Raw genomic sequence first — 18093 nt, forward strand, 5'->3', positions numbered from 1 at the left:
TTTCCCAGCATTCTCTTTTGAACCAGTTTTAAATTTTATTTATTCCCTTGTTAATTAATAGGTTGAATAAAATCTTTGATGTGTTTATATAATTATGAGTCATATTTTCAGTTTTTAAGATTATACTTTAACAACCGCTGGGGTACATTGCCTTTTGTTGGCCCATTTATTTATTCATTCAGAAAATATTTGTTGAGAGTCAGGATTTAAACTCAAGAAGTCTGACTCTGGAAGGAGCTTTAGACAATATGCCAGTGGAAGTCTAATACCATGCCACCCTCTGGCTAACATCTTATCTTGCTCTTTCCAGCAAATGTCTTTTACTTTAAAGATCTGTCTATACCTGCATCACCTGGATGTCTGTTAGAGATACTGAATCTCAGATCTTTCCACAGATCAAATGCACTTGCATTTATTCAAGATCCCCAGGTGGTCTGTATGCACACTAAAGTTTAAGAGCACTGGATTTATACAATACTGCTCACTTCTTTCTCAGGACACTCTTCTCTCATCCTACTTGATCTCTCAATAGCACCTTTTTATCCTGTTCACCCAGTTCCTTTTTTTAAAATCTGGTTTTTCTATGCCATCACAGAAACACATGGTAACACCCTTTGACCTACCATGTCCAGTGACCCCATTTCCTGTTTCTTAAAACACTGTTTCCACAGTGCTTGGGACGCTGCCCTCTTCTAGTGTTCCTCTTATGTTTTTGCTATTAATAACTTCTTCATGATCCTTTGAGGTATATCTTCTGTCCCATTGTTCAAACATTAATGTTCCTCCAGTTACATGTTGTTCAGCCACTAAGTTGTGTCCGACCCTTTGGGACCCCATGGACTGCAGCATGCCAGGCTTCTCTGTCCTCCACTATTCTCCTGGAGTTTGCTCAGATTCATGTCCATTGAGTCAGTGATGCTAACCATCTTATCCTCTGTCATCCCCTTCTCCTTTTGCCTTCAATGTTTCCTAGCAGCAGGGTCTTTTCTGGTGAGTTGGCTCTTTGTATCACATGGCCAAAGTATTGGAGCTTCAGCAACAGTCCTTCCAATGACTATTCAAGGTTGATTTCATTTAGGATTGACTGGTTTGATCTCCTTGCAGGCCAAGGGACTTGAAGAGTCTTCTCCAGCATCACAATTGGAAAGTGTAAGTTCTTTGGTGCTCAGCTTTCTTTATGGTCCAATTCTCACATCCTTCCATGGCTACTGGAAAAACCATAGCTTTGATTATATGGACCTCTTTTGGCTTCTTAATATGCTTTTTTAATATGCTGTCTAGGTATGTCATAGCTTTCCTTCCAAGGAGCAAGCATCTTTTAATTTCATGGCTGCAGTCAACCTCTGCAGTGATTTTGGAGCCTAAGAAAATAAAATCTGTCACTCCTTCCACTTTTCCCCCTTCTACTTGCCATGAAGTGAGGGGACCAGATGCCATAATCTTAGTTTTCTGAATGTTAAGTTTTAAGCCAGCTCTTTCACTCACTTTCGCCCTCATCAAGAGGCCTAGCTTTTTACTTACTCTGCCTGGGCCACTTTATCCACTTCCATGATTTTAATGGCCGCTGTTATCAGGGAAGCCTGGCATGCTGCAGTCCACCGGGTCGCAAAGAATGGGACTGGACTTAGCAACTGAACAGCAGTGTCTATAGCTCCAACCCAGGATCTTTTTCCTGAGCTTCAGAGCTATGCATCCGGTTGCCTTCTGGATGAACAGTATTGCTTGGATGGTTCACAAATTCTTTTTGGTCCACAAAATTCATTTCCAAAATGAATTGAACCCACTCCTTCTATTTCACTCAATTGTCCAAGCTACCCCACTGCCACTACCCTAATTCAGGTCAGTGACCTCGAGGTTTTTGCAACAGACATAACCTGGCTCCCTGGCCCTGGGTTGCTGTCTCTAATCCATTCTTCATCTTGAAGCTGGAGTGATCTTCCTAAATAAGTTGGTCCAGTCTCATGCCTCAGTTCATAATTCTTAAGTACCCCTCCACAGTCTTTAGGTTACTGTCCAGATGAACATAGCCATTGAGACCCGTTCATCACTTTCCTCACCACCACTCTCCCCAAGACAAATCCACTCTGCCTGCTCACCATAAACTTCCTAAGTTTGGGCATCAGGTCTGTGTAAGTTATATATTGTTTCCCTATGACCTAGCAGAGTACAGGACACAGAGTAGGACTCAATATATGTTCATCTATCCCTATACATTTTCAAATGATCTTTACCCAGTCCTTATCAAATGAGCTGCTGAGAGAGGTCTGGTAATTTTTCTGAGAGAGCAACCCTGCCCCCACCTGGCAGCAAGAGGCACTGCTTCACTAAATGGAATTCAGTTCAGATTAGTTGCTCAGTGGTGTCCGACTCTGTGACCCCATGGACTGCAGCCCACCAGGCTTCCCTGCCCATTACTAACTCCCAGAGCTTGCTCAAACTCATGTCCATGGAGTCGGTGATGCCATCCAACCATCTCATCCTCTGTCATCCCCTTCTCCTCCTGACTTCAATCTTTCCCAGCGTCAGGGTCTTTTCCAATGAGTCAGTTCTTTGCATTAGGTGACCAAAGTATTGGAGTTTCAGCTTCAGCATCAGTCCTTCCAGTGAATATTCAGGACTGATTTCCTTTAGGATGGACTGGTTTGATCTTGCAGTCCAAGGGACTCTCAAGAGTCTCCTCCAACACCATAGTTCAAAAGCATCAGTTCTTCAGTGCTCAGCTTTCTTTATAGTCCAGCTCTCACATCCATACATGACTATTGGGAAAACCGTAGCTTTGACGAGATGGACCTTTGTTGGCAAAGTAATGTCTCTGCTTTTTAATACGTTGTCTAGGTTGGTCATAGCTTTACAGAACTTTGTCAGCAAAGTAATGTTTCTGTTTTTTAATACGCCGTCTAGGTTTGTCATAGCTTTTCTTCCAAGGAGCAAGTGTGTTTTAATTTCATGGCTGCATTCACTGTCAACAGTGATTTTTGAAGTCCCCCCCAAAATAAAATCTGTCACTGTTTGCATTGTTGACCCATCTATTTACCAGGAAGTGATGGGACCAGATGTCATGATCTTAGTTTTTTGAATGTTGAGTTCTAAGCCAGCTTTTTCACTCTCTTTTTTCACCTTCATTCTACATTGGTTTTTGGCACAAGGAGATAGAATAGGAGCTTGTTTTGTCAGCTCCATGCATCACCCTGGCAGTGCAGTACTTGTAGAAGTAGTGTGTCCCTTTGGGAATATGTAGTTGTTAGACGAGATTTGTTAGCTATAACTTTGGTGGAATTATCTCTCCCTTGGAAAAAAAATAGGCATTATAAATTATGGCTTCATTAGTAAGAAATTTGGTTTTAGACTTGTAAGAGGTACTATAAACCATATGAAGTAGTCCAGAACTAGGCTAACAAACGTATCTGTTAATTCAATAAGAATCCCAGGGACGGAGGAGCCTGGTGGGTTGCCGTCTATGGGGTTGCACAGAGTCAGACAAGACAGAAGCGACTTAGCAGCAGCAGCAGCAACAGTAGTTATGTAATGGCAGAATAGAGCAGTGGTCACCAAACTTTTTTGATTGTTTCTTTCCTGTAAGTTAAGAAAAAGCTACTTTCGCTGCTGATGGCCTGGGTCCAGCCTCCGGTTGGCGAACTAGGATCCCAAAAGCCGGGTGGTACAGGGGAAAGAACCAACAAACCCCCAAACAAAAAAGCTGATACCCCCTACGATGTGAAGATTTTTAGAGTAAGTTATATTTTATGTACATTATCAATTATTTGAAAAGGTAGAAAAAATTTCAAAGGATGAAATATAAATAGGAGTTTACACATTTTTTTCCCCTATTTTATTTATTAGGCTGAGCCAGGTTAGTGGTAGCCCATGGGCTCTTTTTAGTAATGGCATGTAGGATTTAGTTCACTGACCACAGAGAAATCACACCCAGGCCCCCTGCACTGAACAGTGCAGAGTCTTAGCCACTGTACCACCAGGGAAGTCCCTATGTGTTTTTTTTATAAATCATTGTGTTGGCTAAGAGAATGCCTGGGTTTGAATCCTGGCATGCTTTCTGATGAAGGCCAAGTCGTTCTGTCTGTTTGGTGGTTTCTTTCTTTCGTGGTGGATTCTTTTTGGTGGACACTAATGTGGGCTTCCCTGGTGGCTCAGAGGTTGAAGCGTCTGCCTCCAATGTGGGAGACCCGGGTTTGATCCCTGGGTCGGGAAGATCCCCTGGAGAAGGAAATAGTAACCCACTCCAGTATTCTTGCCTGGAGAATCCCATGGACAGAGAAGCCTGGTAGGCTACAGTCCACGGGGTCGCAAAGAGTAGGACACAACTGAGCGACTTCACTCACTCACAATGTGTGATGCAGAAGTCTTTGGCTTTGTACACTCTCTCATATGTCCATCACCATTCTCTAGCCCAGCCCTCAGACCCTTTGATCTTCTAGTCCTTTTCCTTCCAGTCCTCTCATCGGTGGACCAGACCATTGGCCACTGACCTAGAGTGTGTATATAGTCTCACCTTGGGCCATTTCTCCTGCACAAGGTGGATCGTCAGGTGGAGAGCTGGCAGATTTTCTATCTCCACTGTCTTTCAAGGCCTCTTCTGAATGTGGCCGCTATCATTTTCACTTGGCACTCATAAGTTGACCCGTCTATAAATCATGCTTGAGCTTTTGCTTCCTCCTTTAGCAGGTTATATAGGACATTCCTGATGACTGCGAGTTCTTTTGCACGAGGGGTGGGGACACTTTTACAAATACGGTGGATATCGAGAGGTCTGGGCTACCAGCTTATACAGTTTGTCTGTATCCCCTGGTTCTGCTTAGTCTTGATTCTGGAGGTACCATTTCCATTTTTTGAAAGACTGCTGCTGGTCTGGTCTGATGTTTTGACTTCATAGGTCCAACTTATAATGGCAGCATGTCTGATATAACTCATAATGGGGCCGTTCTTGGTTACTTAGTGTTTCATAATGAAGTGTTCCGATAACATGCCAAGAGCTGTTTCTCAAAAGGCATGTATTTCTCTGTTGTGAACAGCCTGACCTTGTTCTAGAATTTCAGCCACCTGTTTTGCCTACTGGGGCCTGCCATAGGCTCCACAGTGTGTATTTTTCCAACCCCATAGATCTCTTGGATGTTATGGTTCAAGTGGCAAGGCTTCAGGCATTGTAACTTGGACTTGCAATGCGCTTGCGTATTCTTGAGTTGCACTCAAAGTTGGCAACTTACCATGTCACCTGGTGTATAGATGGGAGTTTCAGTTCTACGAGTGGCTATGATAAGCATCACATCCACGTATCCTTGCTGTCTTTAATGCTGGCTCTAATCTCTGTCCCTTTCTCCTTACTCCCTAGGATATGGTAATTTCTTTTTACTTACTATCATGGCTGAAGAGTAGGGGAGTTTCAGAGATTTTTACTCTGCCTTTCCCACTGTGATAGCCCTTCTCTTGTAGGCCAAGGACCCAGTGTAGAGGTTCCTCCTGAGTATATCAGTTCCACTAAACACTTGGGGACTGCGGAGATTACCTCTTCTAATGGGAATAATGATGATGCTTTGGGCCTCAAGGCATCAGTGTCAGTTCAGGTCCTGTGTTTAAAATCCTCAAAATGTTTGCATATCCTCCTTTTCCAAATGTATAGTTCTTTTAGCAGATGATGAGTTCCTTTTTGGGAAGAACTGGGAGAATCATAGTTTCATGCTCCTTCCCCTAGGGTCTCGGTTACCTCTTCAGTAACTGGGTTTGGGTTGTGAAAATTGGCTCAGACCCAGGAACTAAGAAAGCGATTTTGACTGTTTCCTCTGGTGACCGTCCTTAGCCTTGTGCTCCTTTCTTCTTTCTCCCTGCAGGTTGTAGATATTCAGCAGCCCCCTCATTGGCTTCCGCCTAGGGATACCACTGTTTATCATATCTACAGTTATCTCTGATGGGTTCCAGGCCCCATGGCTAACCCTCCAGTCTTGCCAGCCTTATGATAAGTAGCGCTTTCTGACTTCTGGCAGTTAAGCAGTGCCTCTGTAATTCCTCTCCTGATGGGCCTTCCCTGATAACTCAGTTGGTAAAGAATCCACCTGCAATGCAGAAGATCCCAGTTCAATTCCTGAGTCAGGAAGATCCCCTGGTGAAGGGATAGGCTACTCACTCCAGTATTCTGGCCTGGAGAATTCCATGGACTATACAGTCCATGGCGTCGCAAAGAGTCGGACACGACTGAGCGACTTTCACTTCACTGTTACTTGATGGGGGTGAGAGGGAAGGAAGGATGTCAGCTCCGTGACTTCCTCCTGGACTGTAGAGGAGAACCGCCACTGAGCTTCCAGGTGGTACTGATGCCCCTGTCAGTAGTGCGTTCCTGATGGCCTTGGCGAATGTTGTGTCCCCTGGGCCCTTTCTTGGAACACAGTTCTCTGATGGGTCTTCTGGCCTCACATAATCTATCCATTCCAGCAAGTCTGCTTTCTTCAGCCTCTGTATTGCTTCCTCTGCCCTCTGTTAGGGCCACTGAAGCATACCTGTTGCACTCAGCAGAGGCCATTGCTTTCTCAAAGCTTCTATAAGCCACCGAAACAGTGATTTTGCCCCACCCACTGGAATCCTTGTCAGGGTTAAGTCCTGCATCCCAGGACATTTCCCTGAAGTCCTTGGATTCTTACCTGGTGATCCATCATATCCCTGGTCCCCAAGTGTTTACTGGGACTGATAAGAGTTGGAGTAACCCCCAACATTGATTCTTTAATTGATTTATTTAGGCTGCACCAGGTCTTCGTTGCATCACACAGGATCGTCATGTGGGACTTTTCGTGGCAGCACAGGGATTCTCTAATTGTGCATGGGCTTCGTTGCTCCACAGCATGTGGGATCTTAGTTCCTCAACCAGCGATTGAACCTGTGTCCCCTGCATTGCAGGGCAGATTCTTAACCACTGGACCACCAGGGAAGGCCCCACCTTGAGCCTTTGGTCTGGGAGAGACAAACTAGGAACCTCTGAAACTGTTCTGTCCCCACTCCACTGACTTCCTTACCTCCCATTCTTTTTACCCCATTGCACTCAGGGTTCTGTTCTGGATCCACTTGTTTTCTCACTCTGCCTTGAACAATTTATCCATTGCCATGCCTTCATTTGCTATATGTATCCTGTTGTTGTTGAATCACTCAGTTGTGTCTGACTCTTTGAGACCCCATGGACTGCAGCACGCCAGGCTTTCCCGTCCTTCAGTCTCTCCCGGAGTTTGCTCAGATTCAAGTCCGTTGAGTCAGTGATGCTATCTGACCATTTCATCCTCTGTCACCCCCTTCTCCAGCCCTCGATCTTTCTCAGCATGTCACTATAACTCAGTGTTTACCTGCCCTGTGTTATGAAGCTCCTGAAGAGGTTGTTAGAAGAAATACTTCAGAGCTATAAACCAGCTTCCTCCAACAGGATCTTTCTGAGGATGGCAGCTGCTCTGGGAATAGCTCTGCCCTCTCCTGGCAGCAAGAGACACTGCCTCTATTAGGCTGCAGTCCATGGGGTCACGAAGAGTCAGACATGACCGAGCGACTTCACTTTCAGTTTAAATGCAACCCACTCCAGTGTTCTTGCCTGGAGAATCCCAGGGATGGCGGAGCCTGGTGGGCTGCTGTCTATGGGGTCGCACAGAGTCGGACACGACTGAAGAGACTTAGCAGCAGCAGCAGCAGCAGCAGGAATATGCAAATGCACAGTGCCCTGCAATGAGCTTGGAGGAGGATGTTTACCTATAGGGCAAAGATTCAATCTGGGAACAGAATTTCCTTATTTCCTGAACCCTGGGGAGGAATATGCCAGTTGGAAGCTCTCCCAGAGAAGGATTAGACTGGGTTTTGGAAGAGCCAAATTTGTGAAATTTTAAAAGGAACATCTTTAAGGTTGCATTTGTGACCTTGAATGGAAGTTTGGGAAGCAAAGCCTGATGAGAATCTTTTTTTTTTTTTTCAATTGAAGTATAGTTGATTTATAGTGTTGTGTTAGTTAGTTTCAGGTATACAGCACAATGATTCAACTACAACCACACGTACATGTATATAAATATATATATCCTTTTCAGAATCTTTTCCCATATAGGTTATTATAAAATATTGAGTATAGTTGCTATACATTGATCCTTGTTGGTTCCGGAATCTTAATTATAGGTTGTTTCTATGGGTTTTGGCTGAAGATCATTATCTGTTCATACTATTTAATATCTCGTAAATTCTCTACCTGAGGATGCTTTTATTAAGTGGAATTTTGGAACAGGGAGATGAACTCGAGGCTCGCTCTATCCATTCCCCATGTCCACCAGATGCTGCAGTTCCTCTGTGAATGGTGTGGTTCTTTCTTTTGGGATAGGATATCATTAAAAAGGAGACTGTTGGTACTCTTGTATCATTTAGTTTTTAGAAAAAATTTTAAGGTGAATCTACTATTTCCCCCTTTTCTTTAACATTATATTTTTGATACACTTTGCCTGCCTTTTTTGTGCCCTAGCTCTTTAAAATTCAGTTTTTTATATACTCTAGACATGTTCTACACACTATTTTGTCCCCTAGTGATAAACCCTTTTACAGGTTTCTCAGTTTTTACTACTATAATCAGTACTGCAGTGAAATCCTTTGTATGTTGCTTTCTGCACATTTATGAGAGTTTCTCTGGGTTATGAATCCAGGAGTGCCGTTGATAAGTAATATCTAAGAGTTTTTTCAGTTCTACAGGCTTTTGTACATTGCGCACCTAGAGTGATTATACCAGTTGATGTTGCCACTTAGGCAATTTCATGTCCTTGTCATCACTTGGTTCAATCAGATGTTTTGCCAATCTATGGACATAAAATTGTATTTTTTTGTGATTGTAATTTGCATTTTATTGACTACTAATACGTAATCTGTCAAGAGTTCACTGGCCATTTTTTGTGTATCCAATTTTGTGAACTTACCGTTCCTAGTCTGTAAATTGTTTTTCCTGCTGAATTGTTGCCTTTTTCCTCACTGGTTTTCAGTGGGACTTTATGTTTCATACAAGACTGTTGTCTTATTAGTTTCAGATACTATGTCTTGTCCCTTTTCTGGCTTGTCTTTTCAGTTTGTTACGGTCTCTTGTGATGCACAGATTTTTCTTGTAGAATTTATTAGTTCTTTTCTTAATGGTTTGTGCTTTTGTGTCTTGTTTAAGAACTCCTTCCTTACCTTGAAAACCAGAAAGATACTCTCATTTTTTTCTAAAAATTTAAAATATTTGTTTTTCATATTTAGGTCTTTTAACCACTTGGAATATATTATTGTGTTTACTTTTAAGTAGTCACCATATTTTATTTTTTCAGTGCCATTTGGTGAATGGCTATTCTTTCCTCCAGTGGTTGTAATATTATCCTTGCATATATTAAGGTTTCAGATATGCATGAGTTTCTTTCAGGTTTCATATTCTGTTCTGTTGGTCCATTTGTCCATCCCTTTGGCTATTTCATGCTATGATTATTACTTTGGCATGCTACTGTTATTACTTAGGAATATAACATGCTTAATATATGGTAGGATTTGTCTTCAAAAGTATTACTTAAAAAAAATATATCTTTACTGTTTTTGGCCCTTTTCTCTTACACATGTGTTAAAGAATCATGAAGTTCCCAAACATGGATATTAAGATTTGTATTGGAATTGCAGTGGATTGATAGACTGTCTGGGGATGTTGATGAAAAAAATTAATCAGTAGTCAATCTAAGAAAAAAACTGGAAAATTTTCTTTGAGTCAGCTGGAGGATTATAACCCAGGAGACAATCTTTCTGAGAGCTCTGAGAACTGTCCTCCTGGTAGAGGTCAAAACAGAGTTATAGAAATTTTTGAGACAAAGGGTCATACATCAAAGTAACATAGTCCAGCAAGGCGAGCTCTGAGTTGTTGTGACCCCTTACAGAATTGAGAACGGAATGTTATTTTCTAAGGAGCTACCTTCCTGGTGCCAGGAGGAAGTTGCTTTTGTTTGTTTTTGCAAGTAGGCATTGCTGTGTCTTCTAAGGGGATCTGGTTGATGCAGATGCACAATGCACCCCAGAGGGGAGGGGGCAGTGGCTAAAGCGGCCGGGGAGAATTTTATGTGAACTTTTTTTATCGTGCCTTAAAATTTTATTTCATCAGGGAGCATTAATTTCTTTATGACATCAGATCTTTCTGTTTACAAATATAAGACGTTTCTCCTTTTGGTCTTTACACTTGCTATTATTCCCTCACCTAGAAAACTTTCTTTTAGAAAGCTCCCTTGTTCCTTTACCTCTTTGGGTCTTTGCTCAGATATCACCTCATCAGAGATGCCTTCCCTGAATCAAGTAATCTCCTTCTCATCGTACTCTGCCTTTTCACAGCACTTGTAATCATTTAACATGTTACATGTGTTTGAGTATTTATTCTTTAATTTTCTTTCTTTCACTTAGTGAAATTAAACTTCATGAAAGCAGGCTCTTTTTCCTTGCTACCACCCCAGCTCATAGAAAAGTGCCTGGCAGATACTAGGTTCTCATTATTTTTGTTTGAGTGTGTTTCTGTAGGATATTATCTTTTCCTTCATAAGTTCAGTTCAGTTCAGTCGCTCAGTCGTGTCCAACTCTTTGCGACCCCATGAATTGCAGCACGCCAGGCCTCCCTGTCCATCACCAACTCCCGGAGTTCACTCAGACTCAACGTCCATCGAGTCAGTGATGCCACCCAGCCATCTCATCCTCTGTCATCCCCTTCTCCTCCTGCCCCCAATCCCTCCCAGCATCAGAGTCTTTTCCAATGAGTCAACTCTTCACATGAGGTGGCCAGGGTACTGGAGTTTCAGCTTTAGCATCATTCCTTCCAAAGAAATCCCAGGGTTGATCTCCTTTAGAATGGACTGGTTGGATCTCCTTGCAGTCCAAGGGACTCTCAAGAGTCTTCTCCAACACCACAGTTCAAAAGCATCAATTCTTTGGCACTCAGCCTTCTTCATAGTCCAACTCACATCCATACATGACCACAGGAAAAACCATAGCCTTGACTAGATGGACCTTAGTCGGCAAAGTAATGTCTCTGCTTCTGAATATACTATCTAGGTTGGTCATAACTTTTCTTCCAGGGAGTAAGCGTCTTTTAATTTCATGGCTGCAGTCACCATCTGCAGTGATTTTGGGGCCCCCAAAAATAAAGTCTGACACTGTTTCCACTGTTTCCCCATCTATTTCCCATGCAGTGATGGGATCAGATGCCATGATCTTCGTTTTCTGAATGTTGAGCTTTAGGCCAACTTTTTCACTCTCCACTTTAACTTTCATCAAGAGGCTTTTTAGTTCCTCTTCACTTTCTGCCATAAGGGTGGTGTCATCTGCATATCTGAGGTTATTGATATTTCTCCCGGCAATCTTGATTCCAGCTTGTGTTTCTTCCAGTTCAGCATTTCTCACGATGTATTCTGCATAGAAGTTAAATAAGTAGGGTGACAATATACAGCCTTGACATACTCCTTTTCCTATTTGGAACCAGTCTGTTGTTCCATGTCCAGTTCTAACTGTTGCTTCCTGACCTGCATACAGATTTCTCAAGAGGCAGGTCAGGTGCTCTGGTATTCCCATCTCTTTCTGAATTTTCCACAGTTTATTGTGATCCACACAGTCAAAGGCTTTGGCATAGTCAATAAAGCAGAGATAGATGTTTTTCTGGAACTCTCTTGCTTTTTCAATGATCCAGCGGATGTTGGCAATTTGATCTCTGGTTCCTCTGCCTTTTCTAAAACCAGCTTGAACATCAGGAAGTTCACGGTTCACATATTGCTGAATCCTGTCTTGGAGAATTTTGAGCATTACTTTACTAGCATGTGAGATGAGGGCAATTGTGCGGTAGTTTGAGCATTCTTTGGCATTGCCTTTCTTTGGGATTGGAATGAAAACTGACCTTTTCCAGTCCTGTGGCCACTGCTGAGTTTTCCAAATTTGCTGGCATATTGAGTGCAGCACTTTCACAGCATCATCTTTCAGAATTTGAAATTCCTTCATAAAGAAGTCATCTATTCATTGTTAGATTTAATCTTAGGTCTCTTAGTTTTCATTGCTAGTATATATGGCAACTTGGAGAAGGAAATGGCAACCGACTTCAGTATTCTTGCCTGGGAAATCCCACGGACAGAGTAGCCTGGCAGGCTACAGTCCATGGGGTCACAAAAGAGTCGGACATGACTGAGCGACTTTTACATTATATAGGCATGATCATTGGCTATTGATGATTAATCAGGCTTCAGCTCCTCTACCCTCTCTGGAGAGTGAGGGATGAGGCTGACATTTCCACTCTTTATTCTAGAGATTCCAAAGATTTTAGAAGCTCTGGTGCCAGGAAAGAGGACTGAAGACCAAATATGTATTTGGTCCACACAGCATGTGGGATCTTAATTCCCTGATCAGAGATTGAACCTGTGCCTGCTGCCCTCTTGCAGTGGAAGCTCAGAGTCTTAACCAGTGGACCACCAGAGAAGTCCCAAATGTGTATCTCAGTATCACAGCCTGGTATTACAGCACCTCTGGGAACATGTCATTGGGGACTTAACAATGGTTAAGAAACTGATAATCAGGCTGTGGTGATCAGGTGACTGTAGATGTTTATTCTTTTGTTCTTATCCTAGAAGTATGTGGTTCTTCAAGGAAAAAGTTTATTTCCTTTCTCAGACTGGTTACATTCTAGCTAGCATTTCATTAGTGCAACAGTTTCTATTTTAATTAGAAAAGAGGGTTTCCCTTCTTAGTGATGTGTTTTAGTTTGTTTTTAATTTCTCTGTAGTTCAAATTATTTTACAGAGTGTTGTTGAAATTAACCAATTTAGTTGCAGTGTAAGGAGCTAGTTTAAATTCAGGTTTCCATTATTAATACTTGTCCCTAAATGTCTACTTCTCAACATTATATACCCCTTTTCACCTTATTAAATATAAAAACATTTTAAAATGTTAGTTAGGTACCTGTTTCCCTCTATGGAGCCCTAAGATTTTTCCTATAACTGACCCAAAAAGGAGCATAGGTAGGAGCAGGGGCAGATGTGGGCGGAACTATTCAAATACTGAGTTACTTGCTTTGAGGGAATGAAGGAAGAGTTTATGTTCGAAAGTGAACATTGAAATCAAAGATCCCAATGCCTCATTATGTGTCTTTAGGATTGTATTGCTGGAAAGCTCTGGTAACATTTAGCCATGTTGAATGTCTGTGAAAATCAAAAGTGCTTGAGAGTTTGGTTTATTAATACATTTATTAATATTGCTTATGTAAATATATTTGTATAAATACATTTATAAGACATTTGAAATACTGAATACAGGAGCAAGAACTGGCACATTTTAAGTCTGGATGGAGACTTGGAACCATTTCCAGTTTGTTTAGAGAGTTTCATGATAGCATGCAGCAGAAGCTTGTGTGTGTGTATATGTGTTTCCTAAGTGGAGATATTGTACCTATATTAATCAGGCTACAGAGTTTATACTAGCATCTAGCTGGACAGGGAGGATGGGAAGATATAAGAGCCAAGAAAATTGCCCATGTGCTTCTGGCCTAGAAGACTGGAAGAATAGCTGTGTCACTCACTGAACTGTGATAACTGAGCAGGGGGATTGAGGAGGAGAGGCTATAGGGGGTTGTGGGAATCACAGGATCAGATTAATTATGGATAATTAGAAATACAGAATTAACTAAAAATTAGTGGGTCATAATATTTGACAAAGATTTTGGGGGTCATTTAGTTGATTTAAGAGTAAATGGGTTCCTTGAGGGACTGAGTCAGGTACAACATTTTACTTACTATTGCCAGTTTATTATGAAGGCTACAGCTTGGGGAAAAAGGCTAGGTGCAAGGAGTGGGGGTGTGGGTGCCTCGCTGCCAGCACCTTGATGTGTTCACCAACTCGGAAACTGTAGGTGTGATCATCATTAGATATTGTTACGTAGGTACGGTTGATTAAATCATGGCCATTGATGATTAATCCAGTCTCTAGCCCCTCTCCTCTTCCCAGAGGTTGGGGAGTGGGGCTGAGAGTTTCATCACTCCAGTATGCCTTTCTGGTAACCAGCCCTGATCCTGAAGCTGTCTAGGAGCCCATCAATAGTGGCCTCATTAGAACAAAAGGCATTCCTATCACCCAGGAGATGCGAAGGGAGTTGGGAGCTCCGTGTCAGTAACTAGGAGCAGAGGTCAAACATAGATATGTGTGCGTGTGTTTTTGGCTGCACGCGGTCTTCATTGCTCTGCTTGGGCTTTCTCTAGGTGCTGTGATAGTTGCTCACTGGCTTAGTAGTTGTGGCGCACAGGGTTAGTTGCCCCAAGGCATGTGGAATCTTTCTGGACTAGGGATCAAACCCATGTCCCCTGCATTGGCAGGCGGATTCCTGTCCACTGTACCACCAGGGTAGTAGTACTATGGATGCATTTTCATCACATTATAGTTATCCATCTGGAAAAAATATGAGATTACTTCCCTACCTTATGCCATAAGTAAACATCAATTAAAGATGGATTGAGGATTGAAATGTCAAAAATAAAGCCTTTTTTATTGTAGAAAGTATAGATGAATATCTTTCAGGCCTTGAAGTAAGGACAGATTTTAAAAATTGGACACCAACCATCTCCCAAAAAAGTGGAGTATACAAGAAAAAAAAAAAATATATATATATAAATTATTTAATTATTTATTTGGCCATGCCATGCGGCTTGTGGGATCTTAGTTTCTGACCAGGGATTGAACTCACTCCCTCAGCAGTGAAAGCAAGGAGTCCTAACCACTGAACTGCCAGGGAATTCCCAAGACATATTTTTGATGGATAACTTTCATTCCTCAAATGATGCCTGAGTGCCCATATCTTGACTTCTAATACTGTTCTCCAATAAAAGGGACTATGGCTCTTTGGAGAAATGCTATTTCTCAGGCTGGGGCCCTAGAGAATATACAAGATGAACCTGAAGCATCTTATAGTGCCAGAAAGTAAAATGCTGGGGAAAAAAAAAAAAGAGAAGAAGGAGGGGAAGAGGCATGTATTAAAAGGACGCAATGGCCAAAGTGAGAGAGCTCCCAGTGGCAAAAGCTGGAATAATCAGAGCAAGAAAGCAGTACAGTGTTGGATTCTAACCCAAAGTATAAAATAAGTATCCAAGAATCCATACTGATATGAATAAAGGAATAGATAAATAAATATATGAGAGGGAAGAGAGAAATGAAATAATTTATGAAGGTACGCCTCCCTCTGGGAGGCAGAGTGTAACTTCATAGCCCTTGCCTGTGGCCGCACTTAGTGACTTCCTTTCAAGGACTGTGATGATAGATAGTTTTGAAGCGCACAGGAGATGGGGAAACTGACAACACCCACCAGTACTGTGTGACCAGGACTGCAGAAGGAGCTGAGGTTGGCGTGCTTCAGTGTTCATTTAGGGAATCAGTTAATCTCTTATTACCAGTTAGCCTTTTGATGAGTTCAGTATTATGTCTCTAATCAGTTGACTATCTGATGTCATCTATCCAAGAGTAATAACTTCTCTGTCTCGTCCATAAATTGATCTGCTGTATCTCTGGTGTTTCTCTTTTAATATTTGGTTGCATTAGAGAGAGTGACTTGCTTCAGTGTTGTTCAGTTAATTTGATTATGAGATACTTTGCAGATGGTGCATTCATTTCTCTTCTGCAACGAGAAGGCTTTGGTTGTTTCTCCTTTACTCTTTCTGGCTTTTATCCAGACTCACATTCCTCACCCTTTAGTAAGACAACTCTGACAGTTCTCTTCACCAGCCAGTGTCCCTCCTGCAGGATTTGTAATAACAAATAATATTCCAACACTGCTTCTTCTAATAACAGCTGCCAAGTGGGTCCCTTTGGTTGGGGTCACGTTCTCTCTCTGCTTTCATCTCGGCAGCACTTTGACTTCCAAGCGCTAAGTTCCTTGACTTTAGCCATCATCCAGTTTTCGAATTTGGCTAAACTCCTCAAGGCTGATGGGTAGTTTAGAGGCAGAGCCTGGATGCTTTTTTTCTGGGTCTTTGAAATTATACCTTCAGCTTTGGCAGTGTTGCAGAGTCTGTTGGACAGTTTCCTGAGTTTCTAACTATCTTCCCATCTTTGCTCTGTTTTTGGAAATCTTTTTTCTTTTAAAGACACTGGAAGAGATCAAATTGCCAACATCTGCTGGATCATGGAAAAAGCAAGAGAGTTCCAGAAAAACATCTATTTCTGCTTTATTGACTATGCCGAAGCCTTTGATTGTGTGGATCACATTAAACTGTGGAAAATTCAGAAAGAGATGGGAATACCAGACCACCTGACCTGCCTCTTGAGAAATCTGTATGCCGGTCAGGAAGCAACAGTTAGAACTGGACATGGAACAACAGACTGGTTCCAAATAGGAAAAGGAGTACATCAAGGCTGTATATTGTCACCCTGCTTATTTAACTTCTATGCAGAGTACATCATGAGAAACGCTGGACTGGAAGAAACACAAGCTGGAATCAAGATTGCCAGGAGAAATATCAATAACCTCAGATATGCAGATGACACCACCCTTATGGCAGAAAGTGAAGAGGAGCTAAAAAGCCTCTTGATGAAAGTGGAAGAGGAGAGTGAAAAAGTTGGCTTAAAGCTCAATGTTCAGAAAACTAAGATCATGGCATCCCATCCCATCACTTCATGGGAAATAGATGGGGAAACAGTGGAAACAGTGTCAGACTTTATTTTCTTGGGCTCCAAAATCACTGCAGATGGTGACTGCAGCTATGAAATTAAAAGACGCTTACTCCTTGGAAGGAAAGTTAAGACCAACCTAGATAGCATATTGAAAAGCAGAGACAGTACTTTGCCAACAAAAGGTCCGTCTAGTTAAGGCTATGGTTTTTCCAGTAGTCATGTATGGATATGAGAGTTGGACTGTGAAGAAAGCTGAGCCGAAAAATTGACGCTTTTGAACTGTGGTGTTGGAGATGACTCTTGAGAGTCCCTTGGACTGCAAGGAGATCCAACCAGTCCATTCTAAAGGAGATCAGTCCCGGGTGTTCTTTGGAAGGAATGATGCTAAAGCTGAAACTCCAGTACTTGGGCCACCTCATGTGAAGAGTTGACTCATTGGAAAAGACTCTGATGCTGGGAGGGATTGGGGACAGGAGGAGAAGGGGACGACAGAGGATGAGATGGCTGGATGGCATCACCGACTCAATGGACGTGAGTCTGAGTGAACTCCGGGAGTTGGTGATGGACAGGGAGGCCTGGTGTGCTGCAATTCATAGGGTTGCAAAGAGTTGGACACGACTGAGCGACTGAACTGAACTGAGGGGGGAAAACTGCCATCTTTGGCTAAGATCAAGTAATCCTCACCTGTTGGGAAACATGGGACATGAATTTTTGCAACAAGGGATTAGAAAGGAACTTTCTCTGTGGACTTGGCCCTCTGAACTTCAGGGCCCCAACCGCCCTGCCCGCCCCCACCATTTACTTGAATGAGTGTAAAGTCCTGAAGACTTTAATGACCTCATTAATCTGTCCTTATTGGCTCCAGACTTTTTTTTTTTTTTAACTTGTTGCTTTTCCCTTGATGCACTTATTATTCTCTCTTTAACTTTTGCTGTATTAATTACAGTGTGGTATGGTCCTCTTTGGGTTAATCCTGTTTGGGACTCTCTGTGATTCCTGTACTTGGATGTCTATTTCATTTCCCAGGTTAGGGAAGTTTTCAGCTATTATGTCTTCATAAATGTTCTCTGCCCCTTTCTCTCTATGTTTGATATTGTCCCCAAGGTCTCTCAAACTGTCTTCATTTCTTTCTTTCTTTTTTTTTTTTTTTAATTTGGCTCCAGACTCTGAACTACTTTTTTCCTTGCTTCTCTTGAAGGCTAAATTCTTGAACAAATTATATACTTTGAATTCTGTAGTAAATATTAAGTTCTGTATTTAGCAACATACACTAGGATCGGAGGATCTCTAGCCACCTTCAGCCCTCTTTCTCTGCTATCTTGCTCTGTTGCTTTTTTTGTCCTCCCCTTCAACCAGATTTATTACTTGGTTTTATTTGGTTGAACAGTTACAAGTCTTGGCTTGTTTTCCTGCATAAACAGCTTCCTCTTGATACCACACAATGTTGTTTAAATTCCT

At 42.1% G+C, this 18093-nt stretch overlaps 1 protein-coding gene and 1 non-coding gene across 2 annotated transcripts in view; both read left to right on the forward strand.

Annotated features, from left to right (window-relative positions):
- Positions 1–18093, forward strand: part of SLC3A2 (solute carrier family 3 member 2) — a 31391-nt gene that overhangs the window by 3952 nt on the left and 9346 nt on the right. The gene's annotated exons all lie outside the window — the stretch shown is intronic.
- LOC138427377 (U2 spliceosomal RNA) lies at positions 8143–8328 on the forward strand. Its single transcript, XR_011251981.1, has one exon. It is a non-coding gene; the product is annotated as a U2 spliceosomal RNA (small nuclear RNA).

The sequence above is a fragment of the Ovis canadensis genome, chromosome 21, assembly GCF_042477335.2.
Source record: "Ovis canadensis isolate MfBH-ARS-UI-01 breed Bighorn chromosome 21, ARS-UI_OviCan_v2, whole genome shotgun sequence".
In the NCBI taxonomy this organism is placed as follows: Eukaryota; Metazoa; Chordata; class Mammalia; order Artiodactyla; family Bovidae; genus Ovis; species Ovis canadensis.